This window comes from Rana temporaria, chromosome 4 (genome assembly GCF_905171775.1).
Source record: "Rana temporaria chromosome 4, aRanTem1.1, whole genome shotgun sequence".
Classification (NCBI taxonomy): domain Eukaryota; kingdom Metazoa; phylum Chordata; class Amphibia; order Anura; family Ranidae; genus Rana; species Rana temporaria.
The window spans coordinates 231,025,663-231,045,932 of record NC_053492.1 but is presented as its reverse complement, the minus strand read 5'-3'; the positions used below and the strand labels follow the sequence as shown (position 1 = coordinate 231,045,932).

General features: G+C 43.6%; 1 protein-coding gene across 8 annotated transcripts in view; it reads right to left on the bottom strand.

Moving 5' to 3' along the window:
• MYO6 (myosin VI) overlaps positions 1–16,495 on the bottom strand; it is a 344,822-nt gene extending 328,327 nt beyond the window's left edge. For 5 of the 8 annotated variants that reach the window (XM_040349985.1, XM_040349987.1, XM_040349982.1 and 2 more), the window contains exon 1: positions 16,340–16,494. The gene's annotated coding sequence lies outside the window, so the exon portion shown is untranslated. Of the gene's footprint in view, positions 1–16,339 lie in introns of all 8 variants that reach the window. The other 3 variants (XM_040349981.1, XM_040349983.1, XM_040349984.1) reach the window with 1 other exon arrangement.
• Between the last annotated feature and the right edge of the window lie 3,775 nt (positions 16,496–20,270).

Below are 20,270 nucleotides of genomic sequence, written 5' to 3'. Positions count from 1 at the left end.
GGGCCCCATCGGTTATTTATCCATCGGTTAAAAAATTTGAAACTTGTTATAATGGATACCTAACCAATAGAAAAAAAAACGATCGTTTGTAGGCACGTCCATCGGTTAAAAATCCATGCATGCTCAGAATCAAATCGACGCATGCTCGGAAGCATTGAACTTCGTTTTTTTCAGCACGTCATTGTGTTTAACGTCACCACGTTCTGACACGATCGTTTTTTTAACTGATGGTGTGTAGGCACGACTGACCATCAGTCAGCTTCATCGGTTAACTGATGGAAAAATCCATCAGACCGTTCTCATCGGATTGACCGATCGTGTGTACAGGGCATTAGAGCGTTTTTACAGCTGAAAAACATCTTTCAGAACCCAATAGTTTTGGGGTTTTTTTACTGCTCAAAAACGCCACTGCCCAAAACTGCTGATAACAGTCTATGTGTGCATGGACACATAGGATAACATGATGGAGGGTTTAATGACTGTAGAAAAAAAAACATATACTGCCAAAAACAGCTGCCTGTAAAAATGTCAAAAAATGTCCAGTGTGCATGAGGCCTAAAAAGTTTTTTTTTGCCCTGCTCCCACTCCCCCTAATGCTCTCATACCTGTAACAGTGGGCGGGGTTCTTCACACACACACACACACACACACACACACACAGCTGCCTCATTCATTCATTCACAGAATGAATAAACTACAAGTACCATCTTCCACCGCAGCAGAAAGCCTTGCAATTTCACTGGGCTGCGGGGGTGCTGAGCCTTGCAATTTCACTGGGCTGCGGGGGTGCTGATGAGTGCCGTTGTAGTCCACTGGCATGTTCTCCGGCTTTCAAACAGAAAGCCTGTACAGAAGTACAGACTGAAGGCTGGAGGACATGTCTGCAAAAGCCCACATTGCTCCCCTTATATACTGATCAAGGGTACAATGCGTTGCAGGTTCCTACAGGGAAAAATAATAAATGCATGTTTTTTTCTGCAAAAAAATGTGCAATTATAATTGTTTTCTGTTAGGTCCCTTTCACACAAGCGGACCGATGGGTTTCACCTGTCAGTTTTTTTAGGCAGACCTGATCGGACCCTCCATTATCCTCTATGGAGCAGCAGGTGTCTGCGGACATATGTCCGTTTACAACCCCCCCCCCCCCCCCCCGAACCTTGGATCCCATAAAACCAGAAGTCTATTGGATCAGAGGACAGTCGAGTGTAAACAGACATAGCGGTCAGTTTATGTCCAACCAGAAGAGAGCGGGCTGTGTCTGCTCTGCATAACCATGGACCAGTCACCTGCCTGCTCAGTGGGGATCAGCAGATAGAGACGACTCCACCAGCTCTGAGGTAATCTATGTGGAAGGGGCCTAAGGATGAACCAAGCCCTTAAAACCTCATTACTATATATATATATATATATATATATATATATATATATATATATATATATATATATATATATATATATATATATATATATATATATATATATATATATATATATATATATATATATATAGTAATGAGGTTTTAAGGGCTTGGTTCATCCTTAGGCCCCTTCCACATAGATTACCTCAGAGCTGGTGGAGTATATATATATATATCTTTGTAAATGCAAGTAGTTTAGACAGAGAAATTAGTTTGGTATGGAGACTTTTGAGTGGAAAAAAAAAAACACACACACACACTACAAAAAGAGAAAGATCAGGTCCCGTCCTCTGCCAGATAGCACTGTGTTGTATGGCAAAGCTGTATAAATCTCTGAACTGCAAGGAGAGAAATTAAAATATTTAGCCAAGTAAACGTTTCTTTTTGTATTTCAACGGTTTATTTAGCGGTTGGCCTAAAGTTCAGGAAAGTTGAGGAAATGTTACTCAACTAATTATTATATTATAATATACAGTGTATGCTGTACAGATCATCATATATACTAAAACGATCACTATTATCCTGCTTGAACTTTGATTATCTGGATACATCCGACTTCTGCCCAGACATTTATAAATGTCGTAGTAGTTTAGTCATGTGTCTCATAAAGATCATTGCTTTTCATATTATTAATCATCAAGACACAATGCACACGTTCAAGAAAATCCTGGCCCCAGATAGCAGTGGTCCGTCCATACGGGGCTCAGGGGCGCCACATCCTAATCCATGCACCCGGCCCCTAATTTATATGCAGGGCACTGGACGCATTGATTCCAACGGGAAGTTTTTATAGAAGCAAATGATTAGGGCCGGATTGGCTTTAAAAAAGGGTGGGCTTGGGTGCAGAGCACTGCGCCCCGAGCCCACCCAGTTGTGTGACAATAGTGAATCAATATTCACTATGGTCTTCCTGATCCTCCTCCTGGCAAATCCCACCTCAGGAAGAGTGTCCTGTGACCCAATTGGCCAAGAGGACTCGAAGTGATTCTATTGGCCGCCATAAAGCAGAGGAAGGAGGAGATGCAGGGTAAAGCCGCCGCCCACCACCACCAGGAGGAAGCCCGAGACCTAGATGGGGTAAGTGCGGGGACCGAATCACTGTGCAATCGCCACTGGTTCCAGACATTATCATTACTGTTCTTGGGTTGTATGCTGTAGAATTACTTTTATACTGTATGCCGAAAGTCAACTTGCATAAATTTTAGGCAGGAATATTACGGGTATGTTATATTCAGTAAGTCCCCTACATATGACCGCTGAGAGAACGTTCATAAGTCCAATTTGTTTGCAAGTACAAGCCTTGCTAGGCTAGGTACCCAACCAACACAATCAGCCCAATAAATTACTGTATTAGGTTTAATTTTACATTTCACACAAATACATGGAAAAAATGGTTGAAATATAGACACAGTACTGTATACAGCACAATAAGTACAGAGAACCACAACCACCAGAAATGTGAATTAACTCACACAATTGAACGTGTAACGTATGTTCGTATATATAGAATGTTCACAACTCAAAGGTTCGTATGTAGGGGACCAACTGTATGAAGAGTTTTCTTACCAGGCCCTTTACTTCTCCCAAGTCACCAACCAACACAATACTTAACAAGCTGCAAAATTTGATTGGCCTTGCAAATTCCCAAGGTGAAATTCACTTTTAAACAAATACTGAATGATGTGTGCAGAAGTGTCATTCTTTAGAATATATATATATATATATATATATATATATATATATATATATATATATATATATATATATATATATATATATATATATATATATATATATATTACACACTAGTATAAACACTGTCACACATATGAAAAATTGGAGTATTTGTAAAATAAATGAATACAAAATGGTATATACGGGATGGTCTGGTTTGTAACCTGGTCATGATCTTTGTCCTTCAACTAGAGAGAGACACAGAGGGGGTACATTTGATGGACGGGACTTTAAGCTAGCTTATCAACAATGTTTGTGCCCTCAATGAAAGTGAACCAAGTTTGTTGTCTTCCTTCTGACAGCCTCAATACTTTGGGTCATTGTCCTAGAGCAGAGCTCTCCAAATTTCCATATAAAAAGGGCCAGTTTATGATACTTCAGGCTTTATAGGGGCCAGACTGTGCCCAGTGGGTGTAGAAATTGCCCCGGTGACAGTGGGAGTAGACAATGCATCAGGCTTAGTGGTCATTGAGACTAAAGAAACTACACAGCACAGTAGGAAGACTTGTGCCCCATCCTCATTGGCGTCAGTGAGAGGACTTGTGCCCCATCCTCACTGGCGTCAGTGAGAGGACTTGTGCCCCATCCTCACTGGCGTCAGTGAGAGGACTTGTGCCCCATCCTCACTGGCGTCAGTGAGAGGACTTGTGCCCCATCCTCACTGGCGTCAGTGAGAGGACTTGTGCCCCATCCTCACTGGCGTCAGTGAGAGGACTTGTGCCCCATCCTCACTGGCGTCAGTGAGAGGACTTGTGCCCCATCCTCACTGGCGTCAGTGAGAGGACTTGTGCCCCATCAAACAGGCATAGATTAAAACGCCAGTATTTTTTCCTTTTTTTTTTGCGGTTTCCCAGTTAGGTAAAATTCCCCCCCCCCCTCCTTCTTGTCTCAGTAACCATTAACATATAGCCAAAAAGTGATAGGAAATCCCAATATTTTAGAATCGTCACCAGAACCGATGATCTTCCACTCAGGACACCCAATACGTTAACAACGCTCACTTTGAGATTTTCTTCTCACATTCCATTGAATCTCTAAGGGAATCTCCCCAATGGGCAAATATAGCAACTTTCGTATTTTCTCACTACAGAGTTGTACTCTCCTTTGGGCTCCATTTGAATTAGCGTTTTACTACGCTGCACATCCCAGCCACAGAAATCTGATCCCTGAAGAAGTTCAGCCAAAAACTAAATCTACTCACAGCCACATTCTATACCTGTAAAGCAAAAATCGTTATACCTACCTCTTCTGAAGTCGATCCGGTGTCCAGCGGTGGACGCCGTGTGCAGGAGACAGCCGACAACGGCTGGGAAATGCCAGGAAAGCAACGTCACCCATAGAGTTACGATGGGGCTTCTGTTGCTGGCTGACTCTCCTGCACACGTCTACACAGAGAAGTCACCGCTGACAGCTCAGCATGGGACCGTGCATACCAATTTTTTCTTTACAGGGCTAGATAGATTTGTTTCAGAGTGTGGCTGCCAGTAGATTTAGTGTCATTTTTTTTTGGCTGAACTTCTACTTTAATGAAAGACTAATCTGAATTTCAGTGAAACCCTGTAATAAGAAAATACATAAAACTTATAAAGGGGGGAAAAAAAAAAAAGCAAACAAATGCAACCACCACATTTAAGGATCAGTAAATGCAAAAGTAATGCATGAACATTATCTGCTCAAGAATGTAGGAGGGAAGACAGTAGAGGACATCAATAAAGTTAATGACATCCAGATGGATGACACTGCAGCAAACAGAAAATAACTGGTGGGCAACTTAACGGCATGAAGCTTATGCGAGCCAACATATTGGATTACATCTCAGAAACACATTTCCATTGATCACTTCTCCATATGTACTGTCCAAGTGTAGAACGATCCAGATCCCCCGGTAATACGGAAGGCAGCACAAACTGTTTGAATTTGTCCAACAATTCGTACACTAGTTCTATAAAGGACACCAAGTACTGTGAGCACTAATGCAAGCCATCTGGATCCCCAAGGAGAAACATCTCCCTTTCCTTAAATGTTCCCATGCCTATGAAGTATCTAAACAAAGTAAAGTGACCAATGACCTTCTGGAATATTACTAACACACAGTATTGGTCTTCACTGGCTACGTCTCCAAGTATTCTTCACAATGCTGGATGTGGTCCCATGCCATGGCGTACTGTAGTCTGTATTAGGTTTCCCTTTGGTTTACTGAAGACAGGAAGCAATTCTCATCATTTTTCAAAGCAGGAAATGTTAAAGGAAAAGAAAAAGTATTTGCTAATCCCGGGGACGAGCAGGAAACTAGAAAATAAACAAAATAAACTGTCCATTCAATGCTGCCCAAAACCAGATACGCCAACAAGAGCAGACACACCATTGGGAGCAGATTAGTCTGTAAATGTATCATAAGACGATCTAAACAACATAGGCGGTTATGCCAAATGCAAGAACAATAGCAAAGGTAATAAATATCATGACTTTAGCATATTCACTAAAATACAGATATTAGGTTTCAGTAAAACCTTTGGCCCCAACCCATATTATGACACGCGACGGTAGGCGTCACACATTTGCACATTTGATCGTTCTGCTTGTTGTCATGCTACATGAACAGGGCGCCCATTCCTTTCAAGGTGCTGCCCCACCTGTGTAGCTCATGTAGCTTTCTCAGCATTGAGCTTCATGGGATTTTTTATCATGACCCATTTTTCGGAATGAAAAAAAAATGATGTGCGTCTGCTTGCCATATTTGAGGTACCATAAACAATGAATGGCATCACAAGTGTGACGCACATTTTTTTGTGCACAAAATTTTGCAATTGTTTTTGCATGCTTCCAAAAAAACATAGTGTAAGTGCCACCTCTCACTTTCAGCTGGTTTCCTTATACCCTACTACGCTCAACAATAAAAACCCCCACTCCTGATCACATTTGTATGCTCAGCCACCCTACGCTCTATGCCTGAAGCTCAAAAATACATTTTTAGCGTAGTCAGGCGTTTTTGGCACCATAGACGTCCATGGAATGCTTTTACCCATTTCTGTACCTGAAAGCTTCCTCTCCTCCCCTAGTCCAGCACAGGAAACAAATACCTGCAGCTTGATACAAGTGCAAAGGTAAAAAAAAAAAAAAAAAAAACACCACACACGCTTCAAAAACCACCAGGAATACGCTCTGCTCAGGTGTGAATGCAAGCTTGTGTGTTTAAATGCATTCTTGGTTTACAAATAAATCAACAGGTTTATTCATGCATTTAAACCAAAGAAAACTTTAACTACGTAGACGGCCTTTGCATATTTCAGATCTCCGGGAGGTAAGGCTGAGCTAACACTGCCAAGCTAAGGACACAAAATAGCACTAGAAAAGTGAGTTTGACATTTCAAAATACAATGAGATTTTCTGGACCAAATTTAGAAAGGTTACAACTTGAGTTCTGCATGAATGCAACATGATTGCTATTTTCTTAGATAAAAGAAATACTTCACTTGCTGAGCTTTTAGCTAATAGACTGAAGGCTCTTAGGGCCACTCAGCTCCAGTGGACCCCTCTTCTACTACCGTTCACCTGCAGAAGCACTAAACCTTTCCATTTTATAGAATTTGTACAACACTACACTATATAAAGAAGTTGTAAAGGCCATAACTTTTTTTTTTTTTTTTAAACCTTAATGCATTGCCTGCATTAAGGGGTTACTAAACCCATAACAGTAAAAATAGTCTACGCAGAAAAGCATGCACGTTATACTCACTGTGGAACCTAAGGGGATAATCCTCTGCATTGTGTACAAAGGTTGTTTGATCCTATCTCCTCTGATCCTCCCCTTCTTCCACAATCCCCAATCCATCCCCTGATAGAACAGTGCCTTGGGGGCAATCTGCACATGCTCAGTTTGGTGTGTATTGCTAGAGTGTTTATTTTTTTCTTGGGAGGGTGCATGTGATCAGCACAGGGCCAATCAACACTATCCAGACAGAGGGTCAGGGGTCCTGCAGTCTCAAAGGACAGTCAGAGTAGAAGGAAATCGCCACCTACAAGCTTTAACAAGATACTGATAGAAGTCACAAGACTGCTGATGAGAAAGGATACTTAGCAGTTTATATTTACTAAAATAATTGCATTTTCATGTACTGTGCAAGACCCGATATAGTGAATGCAGGGTCCTAGTTTTAGTAACACTTTAAGGTAAATAATGTTACAGCATTTATATTCACCCCCCCCCCCCCCCCCAATCAATCCAGCATTGTGCCCATCTGTATTTGTTCTCTCCTCTCTCCCCTTGCATTTTCAGGACAAAAGCAGCAGTATACCTGCTGCTGTCAATTAAACACTGTAAGAAGGAAGCAGGGGCAGGGCCGAGACTGTGGACTCGCTGGCTTAGGAGCGAGTCCACATGTGTGCCACCATAGGAATCCGCTTCCTATGGTGGAAAGGAAAAAAGGAGGGTCTGAGAGCACCAGAAGAGGCGGTTCAGGGCCACTCTGTGCAACACCATTGAACTAAGCAGGTAGGTGCCACGTTTATTTATTTTTATTTGACTTTAAAACCCCTTTAATGTTCAAGTATAGAAATGTGACCTTTGCACAGGGAAGTAAAAGAAGTGCAACAAGACATACTGATTTACTAACGCAAACTGCCTGCGTCCAGGGGGGAAAAAACAACCATCCCTGTATGCAAGCAAATGCTCTGATGTGTGGTCATTAGTGTACAGCTGGTCATAAATTTGTACAGGCGACTGTACACAAACACATGTCACTTTGGGCGCACAGTGTGAACGAGCCCATAATTAAAAGCAGAGGGATCCAAATGCGTAGTCAAAAATTAACGTAACCTGAAAAACACCAATTACTGAATCATCATGCGATTGCAAAATTTGTACCGAGAGAAGTTTCATCCAGTAGCTTAAGGCTGGATTCTCTCTGTTCCATGTGAACTGTATTGCATGTGATGATGCATACTCGTTGGTGTGAATGGGCCTGTATAGTTTCCATTTTCCACAATGCACATCATATCAGCATTATGGTGTGAACATAGAAAACAATTGCTTTCTATGTGCCTTAGCAGTGACCTGTGCTTATCCAAAGCAGGAAAACGCAAATCACTGTACATAGTGTAAACAAAGCCTTACACTAAACTGCATAGAATAGATAAGAATCACCCACATAGGAAAGAATAGGGTTTCTACTTATTATGCATTCTTCTAAATAGCAGAAGGTTGAATAGGCACTAAATATTTTTTGAATCAAACATTGCTTGTCCACATACTTGTTCTTTTTTGGGTAATGACGCAGCCAAGCAGATAGTGTTTCTAGGCGATCATCCAAGGCAGCCTCCATATTTCTCTTAGCAAAGAATTGAATGTGACCCTATCAGTACATACAATTATAGTAAATTAAGCCTATTTAAAAATACTTACCTATTTGATGGTCCCTGTTTTAAAAAACTCAGTTGTATTGGTGATCTCAAGCCTCCTTCGGACAGCCGACACTTTTGCCCATGGCAAAAAATGTGCTCATCCAACAAGAACTAGAGATCTAGTATGAACCGAGATCTAGCGATTTAGGACTTGGGCCACCATAAGGCCTCATACACACGATAGGTTAACCAGAGGACAACGGTCTGAAGGACCGTTGTCATAGGTTAACCTATGAAGCTAACTGATGGTCCGTCGTGCCTACACACCATCAGTTAAAAAAACAATCGTGTCAGAACGTGGTGACGTAAAACACAACGACGTGCTGAAAAAAACGAAGTTCAATGCTCCCAAGCATGCGTAGACTTGATTCTGAGAATGTGTGGATTTTTAACCGATGGACGTGCCTACTAACGATCATTTTTTTCCCCCAACGGTTAGGATTCCATAGGTCAGGGGTGTCAAAACTTTTTTCAAAGAGGGCCAGATTTGATTAAGTGAACATGCGCGAGGGCCGACTATTTTGCCCGACATTCTTTGAACCATTAAAATTCTGTCCAAAATTCTGTGTTCGTCTGAGCACTAATACATGGCCCAACAAGAATTCTCTTGCCTTTGTGGCTGTGTGTGGTGAAAAGATGAGCTTGGGCGTGTTATTTGGATAAACTATATACATTTTATTTGTGGCCCCAACGAATCCCAGAGCGCTGCTTAGGACTAAGGATGAGCTTGGGCGTGTTATTTGAATATACCGTATTTATTGGCGTATAACACACACAGGCTTACCATTGCCATGAATGCAGCTTTGCCATTAATGCAGCCTCACATGTGCCATAAATGCAGCCTCACATGTGCCATAAATACAGCCTCACATGTGCCATAAATGCAGCCTTACCATTGCCATCAGTGCAGCCTGAACGATGCCCATCTGCAGCCTCGGAGGGCAGAGGGAGGGGGCGGGACGAGTGCAGACAGATTACAAACAGGAGAATGTCTTGGTTGCCTTGTGGCCTCTTTAATACAAAGTCCTGCCTCTTATGATAGACAGAACAGTCCTCCAATGGCATCCCAGGAGACGGGACCTCCAATAGAGACGCTGCTGAGTAAACAGGAGATTCTCTTCATGTAATCTGGTGGCGCTCGTCCTGCCCCCTCTCTGTCCCCTCCAAGGCAGTGCCGATAAATATGGTATATATATTTTGTGGCCCTGAGGGCCATAAACAATATATATATTTAAATTCCCAAAGGGGGCATATTAAATCAACAGGGGGCCGCATTTGGCCCGCGGGCCAGACTTTGGACATGCCTGCCATAGGTTAATTTTAAAGCAAGTTGGCTTTTTTTTAACCTAAGGTTAAATAACCTATGGGGCCTACACACGATCGGTTTGGACCGATGAAAACGGTCCATCAGACCGTTGTCCTCTGTTTAACTTATCATGTGTACGAGGCCTAATGGCATAACATTACTATGCTTGTATGCCTACAAAGGGTTGCTTTAACAAAAAGGCTACAATTTTAGGAGGTGTGCTCAGCATACCTACTAGACTCACCCATCAAGTACAATCTAACAAAAAGACAAAGATTGATATCACACACACTGAGAATAATGAGCAGACACTTTAATGCTTTGTTACAGGCTTACTCCCGTATACTTCCTTGGAGAAGATAGACACGTTTATTTATGTTATTAAGGAGAGGTCACTAGGCGTGCTGAATCAGATGACCACGTTTCTAATTTTAAATTAGCCGTGAACCTAAAATACAGGTCTAGAAACTGGGTTTGGTTCTAATTTGCCTGTACAATAAGTAGAAAAGAATTCACTAGTCAGGTGTAGAGCTCACCTTAGAATGAGGGATCCAGCACAATGACAGGTGTGCCTTACCCACAGAACAGAAGAACGCTGCTGCAAAGTCAATGGCTCCTGCAGCACTTTGCATACTGAAAACACAGGTGACTTCAAGGTTCTAACACTTCCCGACATGCACTTCATTCAGGAAAATTTCACACAAGTTGACACAAAGGGGTTAGAATGGCTATTAAAAAAGGTAACCATCCTCACCAGTCACCTGTGATCCATTTGCTTGTAATTGGTGTGTGTGTGTGGGTCAGGCTGGGTTCACACTGGTCCGACAAACGCTCCGAGATTGACTGCTCATGACGTGTGAAAATCAATGTTTCCCTATGAGAGCGTCTTGTAGCGTCCTACACAAGTCGGTCCGACTTTGAAAATGCTCCCTGTACTACTTTGGTCCGACTTTGATCCTACTTCAGCCCATTAAATATCATTGAAGTCGGATCAAAGTAGGATCCTTGTCCTAACCATCCGTCTTGTGACATCCGACAAAGTGATTACAGCAGCAGTAAAAGGAATTTATATCACTCTGGGATTGTTTTGATTGGTCAAAGGACAAGTCAGACTATCACAAAGTTGGATCAAAGTAGTATCCTGTTCATGAAAGTCGGACTAATGTAGGACCGATGTAGGACCGATGTCGCAAAGCAAAGTAGGATGAAAGTCGGATGACCGTCGTGTCGTATCAGTGTGAACCCAGCCTAAAAGGTCAGTGAGTTTCTGGATTCCTTACAGACCCTTGCACCTTTCATCCAGTGCTGCACTGACGTTTCTGGATTCTGAGTCATGGGGAAAGGATCTGCAGGAAAAGGTAGTTGGACTGTAAAAAAAACAGGAAAGAGATATAAAAAGATATCCTAGGAATGGTAATGCCAATCAGCAGTGTTCAAAATCTACTCAAGAAGTGGAAAATGAGGGGTTCTGTTAAAACCAAACCACGGTCAGGTAGACCAACTAAAATTTCAGCCAAAACTGCTAGGAAAATTGTTTGGGATGCAAAGAAAAACCCACAAATAACTTCAGGTGAAATACAGGACTATGAAAACATGTGGTGTGGCTGTTTCAAGACAAAGAAAGATGGGCTGCATGGTAGAGTCACCAGAAGAAAGCCATTACTATACAAATGCCACAAAGTATCCCGCTTTGAGATAAGACAAGCCTCAAACCTTCTGTCACAAATTAATTTGGAGTGATGAGGCCAAAATTGTGCTTTTTGGTCACAACCATAAACTTTTCATTTGGAGAAGATTCAGCAAGGCCTATGATGAAAGGTACACTATTCCTACTGTGAAACACGGAGGTGGATCACTGATGTTTTGGGGATGTGTGAGCTACAAAGGCACAGGCAACAATTTGGTCAAAATTAATGGCAAGGTGAATGCAGCATGTTATCAAAAAATACTGGAGGAACATTTGCATTCATCAGCCAGGAAGCTGCGCATGAGACATTCCAAGATGATCCAAAACACAAGGCCATGTCAACCTGTCGTTGGCTACAGCAGAATAAAGTGAAGGCTTTATTGCCAAGAGGAATGGGCAGTTTTACCATCTGAGAAGATACAAAGCCTCATCTACAAATATACACAAAAGACTTCAAGCTGTCATTGATGTTAAAGGGGGCAATACACGGTATGAAGTACTGGGGTATGTAAACTTTTGATCAGGATCATTTGGGTAGTTTCTGTTGTCATTATGATTTAAAAAGAGTAAACACAGTTGATTGATAATAAATGGCTTGTAATACGTTCTCAACTGAAAGAAATGAAAATATATCAATGCATGCATTAAGCCACATATAATCTACTATTCATGCGTTTGACGCAGAAACAAAGCGCACTGGACTGCATGTGGTATGAACCGGTCCTTAGCCTGGGTTCACACTGCCCGTGACTACAGACTCAGACCCCAGTGCGGCTTTTTGCACAACTTTCATGCGACTTCTTTAACAGAAGTCAATGCAAGTCGGACCAAAAGTCATACTAATTAGAACGGGGTCCGTCCAATTAGTACGGTTCATACTAATTAGAATGGGGTCCGACTTCTGATGCGACAAGTGCTCCTATTTAAGAGTGATTGTCGCATCAGTGTGAACCGGGCCTGAAATGTGACCACACACACGCATGTATATGATCATTCATGCAATCATCTGATGAGACTTAAATAACTAAATAAAAATCATAAACCATAGTGCCTTCATTCAAAAGTAATTTGCCTTGAGCCCTATGTGTTCAGTTCACTGTAAAAAGTAGAATTTTCAGTTTTTTGGTGCAGCATGTTGTGACACAATCCAAGTGCTGAGGTGAATAAAGATGATTGAAATGGGACATTCTAATAAAGTTATACAAAGAAAAAGGTAAACAGTGTGATGAGGTGTAATCAGTGCACCACCCTAATCCCTTCACAGTGCACACCAGCGGCTGCATGTTGTAACACACTGCTGGTATGAAGGCCCCTTTCACACCTGTGCAACTTGTTCTGCAAATTGGGACTGCAAAGTCGCATGACAAGTCATACTCCACGATTTCCAATGACAACCATTCATATCTGTACGACTTCAAGTCGCACAGACTTCAAAGTAGTCCCGTACTACTTTGGTCCGACTTTGATGAGAGTTGAAGTCCAAAGACCTCAAGTTTACACAGGCATTCCCTGAAATTGTGTCAACAAAAACAATTGCCTCACAATCGCGGCTGCGTCAAAATTGCGCGACTTTCAAGTTGCGGAAGTATGAAAGGGGCCTTAGCAAGCTTTCACTTGGTTTTGGTGCTGGCGAATCAATCAGTTGTGGTGGAATTTTATTGATAATTTCTGATCAATCGAATATCTGGATGTCAGGTAAACAGACTGAAATTACAATTTACCAGAAAGAACGGACACTGTATATATTACATCACTCGATGATGAATTATTTACTTACAATAGCTCGTACCTAGACTAATCACCAATCAATACGTGTATGACCACCTTTAGGGGCCCCAATATACTAGATGTGTGGAAAGGCAATGGGACCCCTTTCCACTGTCACACTTTTATTTGCTTTACTTGGCTAGTAGTTGAATGAGGGGCCAAAATCGGCCCATGAGGATGACCAACGTTGTCCGTTGCTGACATTTATAAAAGATCCACTCCAATGCATTTATGATAATTTAGTAAAATAGCTGGGGGTAGAAATCAATGTCTGGACGGGGTATACACCAATAAACACGTGCATGCAGACAGACGTACAATCCTAGATGGAAACAGCCATTGATTGTTATGGGCAGCAGTACGGGACACTCAAATGGGGAAATAAACCTGAATTTCTCATTGTACAACCGCAGGCAGCCATGTGCAGGAAGTTATTACTTCCCAGATCACTTTTCCTGTGTTTAGGACAATATTCACACAATAGACCTCAATTACCCAACAGTGCGCAGACAGAGATGCTTTTCACATAATTGGAGTGAATGTTTATACAGTTTATGGGAACATACTCAACTCTTTTAGGCCTCTTTCACACAGGTGGTTAGAGGGGAAGTAAAAATCGGGTGGCTGAGCCGCATTTTTACTGCCACCCCCATCTAAAATACAGCGGGGAGGAGACTGTTTACATTTAAGGGCTCATTCAGATGGGCACTGAGACCTGTTCCCAGAGTCGCTGTGTGTGAATACTCCTCGGAGCTGAGTGGTGGCAGTCCAAAGCAATGGATGCAGATAATGCGGCTGTGTAGACAGTCATGTGCATGGATCTGAATGCAGACACTGTATACCCACTCCAGCACGCATGTATCTAAGTGTGTCTGCTTCTATGGGCTCAGAGGTGGATCACACACAGCAGACGGTGGCTTAGAACAGAGATAAAGTCTCATCGCCTGTATCAATGAGCCCTAAGGCAGTATCTCACAAGGTGGCACAGTGGGGTTGACTTACTAAAACTGGACAGTGTAAAATCTGGTGCAGCACTGCATAGAAACCAATCAGCTTCCAAGTTGTTGTTTTGTTTTTTTGTGTCAAAACTTAACTTTTTAGCGTTGTCGCCTCCCGGCCCTTTAAGAGGTTTATGACAGCGGGAGGTGGGGCTTAAGCACACGTGACCACCGTAATTGGCTGCCACAGTGGTCATGTGATCTGAAACCTCCTGATCGCAAGGAGCGATTGGAAGCTTTCGTTGGACGGTGTTGACCGTGCCAGGAGCATGCGCGCTCTCTGAGCGATCCTCGCGCAGAGAGGCCATATATTTGGGTATGCCAAGGGGTTAATTGAACAAGCTGAGGTTAGAAGCTGATTGGCTACCATGCACAGCTGCACCAGATTTTGCACGCTCCAGTTTAAGTTAGGCTGAGTTCACACCAATGCGAATTGGATGTGGAATTCTCTGCATCCAATTCGCGTAGCAGGAGCATTTGACCGGCTCTCTATGGAGCTGGTTCACACATCTCTGGGGTGGCTGCAGAGCGCACTGCACAGAAACGCGGTGTCTCTTTAGCTCCATTTCAGGGCCAAATGCAGGCAAAGATCCTGTCCTGAATTGGAGAATCACAGCGTTCCTGTGTGATCCGCAGCAGGTTCCAGTGTGGACCGAGCCTCGATCAACCCCTATCTGTCAAATTCAGCCATTTAAAGCGGAACTAAAATGTTGATGTCTTTCACTACAACCAGGTAGGATTTCCTTGCAGAAGAGACAGACAATATCTCTTTTTCAATAAAATTCACCTACCTTACAGTGGACGGTCTGATCTCTGCATTCCCAGGATGATTGCCTACTATGCGTGCACAGGAGTAACCTCATCCAAATGCCAGCCAATGAAGGTGGCTGAAAACTGGCACAAAGAAGAAGATGCTTGCACCAGTAAGAGAGACAGGGACTGTTGACAGAAAGGTGAGTATAGGGTATCTTTAGGCTAGGTTCGCACTATATGCGGATGCAGGACTGCGTATAACCGCACCCTCTCCTGCATCGCCATCAAAAACACGCTGGGAACTGCATAGCACTATGCACTTTGCCTGCGGTTGCAATTTTGGAAAAGGGGAGCGCATAAGCGCAAGCAGCCTGCTGCTTTGGGGTGCGCGCAGCCTGCCGCTTTGGGGTGCGCGCAGCCTGCCGCTTTGGGGTGAGCGCAGCCTGCCGCTTTGGGGTGAGCGCAGCCTGCCGCTTCGGGGTGCGCGCAGCCTGCTGCTTTGGGGTGCGCACCTCAAAGCTCAAACACGGTACTGATCTCTCACTGTGTTTGTTCATAAAGGGAAGGGGTGGGTAAGTGACATTACCCTATTCCCCCACTCATCCTAAAATATCATCTGTGTGCACCCACATTAGTAGCCAATGGGAGGGAAGAGCGTGGGAGAGGGTAGCAGGGGAAATCTCCACTGCAGGGGGCGATTATGGTGTGCCCGGGCACATGCCTATGGGTGAGAGGACCTTTGACCTAGCATTGTGTAAACCTAGACTTAATCAATGGGGTATCACTGCAGCCAGGAGCCAAGGCTTGCTTACAATACCATTATAAATTGCTGTTTGTCAAACAAAAAGTTTAGGAAGTATCAGGATCCCACTGTGGGTCCAGAGCAGATCACTTGTCAGAGTGATCAGAGACTTGGTAAAGCCTGGGATAGGGCACAGGGAGTGAGATCAGGAAGAGGTAAGTAGCTGATCAGTCATTGGTAGTAGATGACATGAGCTGTCACCCTTGTCCCCTGTGTAGTCAATCATCATGTTCCCATGTTTCTCTATGGAGATGAGGGAAGTTGTAGGATGTGATCACGTTGTAATCACACACAAGGACACAAGTTACCATACAAACTTCCAGCACACACACAGACAATGAATGATCTTCCAGGAGGAGTCCATAGCCAGGGATCAGGAAGAGGGATCCATCCGGGATCAGGGGAGGAGGAGAAGAGCGACCCCCTCTGTACGAGGGGTAGAGAACAGATCACACACACAGGCCGATCACTTACCGGATCCGGAGGGGTCTCGTCCACTCTCTGACCCCCACAATACAGTGCTCCGATCTGCCTCTCCTCCGGAGCACAGCCACCGCTGACGTCAGCAGCCAATGGCCGGGAGAGGAGGGCGGAGCACGTGGACAGCTCCCTGACCTCACCCAGCGTGTGTCACACCTTACCTCGTCTATGGAGACTCCCTCCTTTCCTCCCTCCCACACTGCAATGACATGGCACCTGTCTGCTGAGGGACCACTTACCTGTCTCACCTATTCTTCCAGGTACAGCTCTGTGCTCATTTCTACCCAACTTCTCATGTTATGTGGGGGTTCCCTCACACTCCTCAGTGTCTATTCACACCAATGTGTCTCTTGGACATTAGGGTCGTAACCTTTATTGGTTGTTTCTGTAAAACTTTCAATAAATGTATCTTTAAATAATAAATAATAATAAAAAAAAAAAAAGTTGCACATTGGTGTCGCATTAGGACGGGGCTTGACAAATAGGAACTAGCTAAAAAAGTTAGGCGCCCATTTGTACGTGTGCGTGGCGATATGTAACATGTGCATCAAATCATGCATAGAGCCCCAATACATATGTTAACGTTTGTATGTGGAGATGGAGGGGGCCCCAACATTTCATTGGTGGGGGGGATTTTATGAGCTTGGATGTACCTTTTAAAATAAAAAACGTATATATTTTATGTGCAACTTATGCGCCGTACACACAATCCGAAAATCGGACGAAAAATACAACTTTCGACCGATAATCGGATCGTTAGTACAGAGCTTTCGAGAGCCGATCACGACAATTCATCCGATTTTATTAGATCGGAAAGGCATGATAATTTTCCTCGTACGATACCAGATCGTTCGATTTACTTTAACCGCTGCACGACGATATACGTCGGCAGATTGGCATGGCTGCGCAAAGAGACATACCTGTACGTACTAATCGCGGCATAGGGGGGATATTTATTATAGCAAAAAGTTTTTTCAAAATTGGCACTTTTTTGTTTGTTTATAGCGCAAAAAATAAAAAACGCAGAGGTGATGAAATACCACCAAAATAAAACTCTATTTGTGGAAAAAAAAGGTCGTCGATTTTGTTTGGGTGCCACGTCGCACGGGCGCGCAATTGATAGTTAAATCGACACAGTGCCGAATCGCAAAAAGTGGCCCGGTCATTGGGCAGCCAAATCTTCCGGGGGTGAAGTGGTTAAATTCAGTATAGTTGCCGTGCGAAAATACAATACAAATACATTACAACACATGACATCACTTCTGATTGTATTTTTTTTTCTGACGGACGAGAATTTTCGTGACGGAATTTATTCAATTTCTACTTGCGACTATTCGTGTGTACGGCCCATAAGTTGCAGCGATTGGTCTGACGCTCATGCTACTCGAGGGCCATAGACTTCAATGTTAACCCTCAAAATGTTATACAATGCAACAGTTGTCCATTATCACTGGTCAAAGATAAAGTCGTATCCAAAGTCATGTCAAATCTGCACCAAAGGCAGCGCACCTTTTGGAGTCGTACAAGTGTGAATGAAGCCCTGGGCCCCTTTCACACTTGTGCGACTTTTCCTGCGACTTTGGACATTGGAGTCACATGACAAGTCGTACCCCATGATAACCATTCATATCTGTGCGACTTCAAAGTAGTCTCTGTACTACTTTGGTCTGACTTTGATGCGATAGACCTCAAGTTTATAGAGGCATTTCCTAAAATTGAGGCAAAATTGCGTGACTTTCAAGTCGCAGCAGTGTGAAAGGGGCTTTAAAGAGGAAGTAAACCCAGGTATAAAAAAAAAATAAAAAAAACACCACCTGCAAGACAAAGGCATAATTTGCATAGCATACTAGCTCATTATGTAATACTCGCCCCCGCTGCCGTCCTCTTCCAACGCTCGGGCACCTAACATCTTGACCTGGGGTTACTTCTGGGTATCAGTGCTCTGATTGGCCGGAGCTGCGATGACGTCACTGGGAGTCGCCAGTGACGGCACGGCCTCAATCAGGAACAGCACGCTACAGTGCGCCTGCGCCGCTGACATCGGCGCCCGTGATTCTTGTAAATATCTTCTAAACCGTGTAGGTCTGGGAGATATTTCAAGCACCTATAGGTAAGCCATAATCTAGGCTTACCTGTAGGTTAAAGTGGTCTGTAAGGGTTTACTACCACTTTAAGATCACATGACAATGAAAATCACATTGGCCCAGATTCAAGAAGCTATTGCGCCCGCGCAACCTTAGGTTGCGCGGCGCAATAGCTGTTTTGCTCCCGCGTAGCGAATGCCCCTGATTCAGGAACATCGCTACGCGGACTGCAGCCTAGGATATGACAGACATAAGCCTCCTTATGCCTTCATATCTCAGGCTGCATTCTTGCGTTGGCCGCTAGGGGGCGCGGCCATTGTGATCGGCGTATAGTATGCAAATTGCATACTACCACCGATTCACAAAAGTTGCGCGGGCCCTGCGCACGCAAGGTACGGAGTTTCCGTACGGCGACTTTAGCGCAAGGCTGCTCCTGCTAATAGTAGGAGCAGCCAATGCTAAAGTATAGCCGCCCTTCCCGCTCGTGAAATTTAAATTTCACGTCGTTTACGTAAGTGATTCGTGAATGGCGCTGGACGCCATTCACGTTCACTTAGAAGCAAATGACGTCCTTGCGACGTCATTTTCCGCAATGCACGTCGGGAAAGTTTCCCGACGGAGCATGCGCTGTTCGCTCGGCGCGGGAGCGCGCCTAATTTAAATGATTCCCGCCCCCGGCGGGATCATTTACATTAGGCGCCCTTACGCCGGGCTAATTAGCTCCGTGAATCGCGGGCAAATCGAAATATTTGCGTGGGCGCAGAGCAAAAATCGTTGCCCTTTGCCCACGCAAATATCGCGCGGATCTACCTGAATCTGGGCCATTGTTTTCAACGGTGCCCATTCTCATCAATGCCATGCTTTGCTGTACGATTTTGGAAAAAATGTGATACTTTGGTGCAATTTGGACCCATAGAATATACAAAATCCAACCAAAGTCGCATGACGTAATCGGATTGTAGATCACATCAAAATTATATTACAGTTACGTGAACCAAGCCTAATGCCTAGTACACACAATGAGAAAATCTGATGGAAAATACGCTTTCCGAAGCGATCGTACGAGAACCTGATTCTTAGCACACAACTTTTGAAAGCCGATCACGACAGTTCATGCAAAATTATCCAAAGGGACAACTATGAAAAATGTTCTCGTACGTTACCAGATTGTATGATTTTTGTTTAATCAGTACAGTATGCATCTGTAAAAAATCAAGTTGACGAGACCAAGCATGCGTGGAAATGAAAGAATACATTACACGTCATCATCGGGGAAGTTGTATTCTGTCTTCCGATTTTTTTGTTTTTGTAATTCTAGTAACCTATTCATTTTCGAAATAAGACTAACATGGAAAAAAAAAAAAAAAACTCACGATCATTCGTCCGATATTCTCATTGTGTGTACCAGGCATAAGGCTCAGTTCACACTGCTGCAACCTCATTGTCGTGCAATTTTAGTGCGACATTAGAGTCCATGGCACTTTAAGCCACATTGAAGTTGTATCAAAGTAGTGTAGGAACCTTTTTTTGAAGTCACTGGGACTTGCGTCGCATTGATTGCAAAAGCTGCAATTGAAATAAATGTTTTTTGACTTGTCATGCAACTTTATGCATCACAAGTCGCATGGCAAGTTGCAGCAGTGTGAACAAGGGCTTAATCCTGCCTTAAACCTACCTCCTGTTTTAGGATGACAACTGTACTGCTCAGTGTTGTCACCCCAGGACAGGGAGCAGATTAAGACTACATAACTCCTCCCTTCTCTATAACAGCAGATAGCAGATAACGAAGCTGACTGATAAGTTCCCGTGTTCTCCGCCTCTGGACTGTTATCAGCTCACAA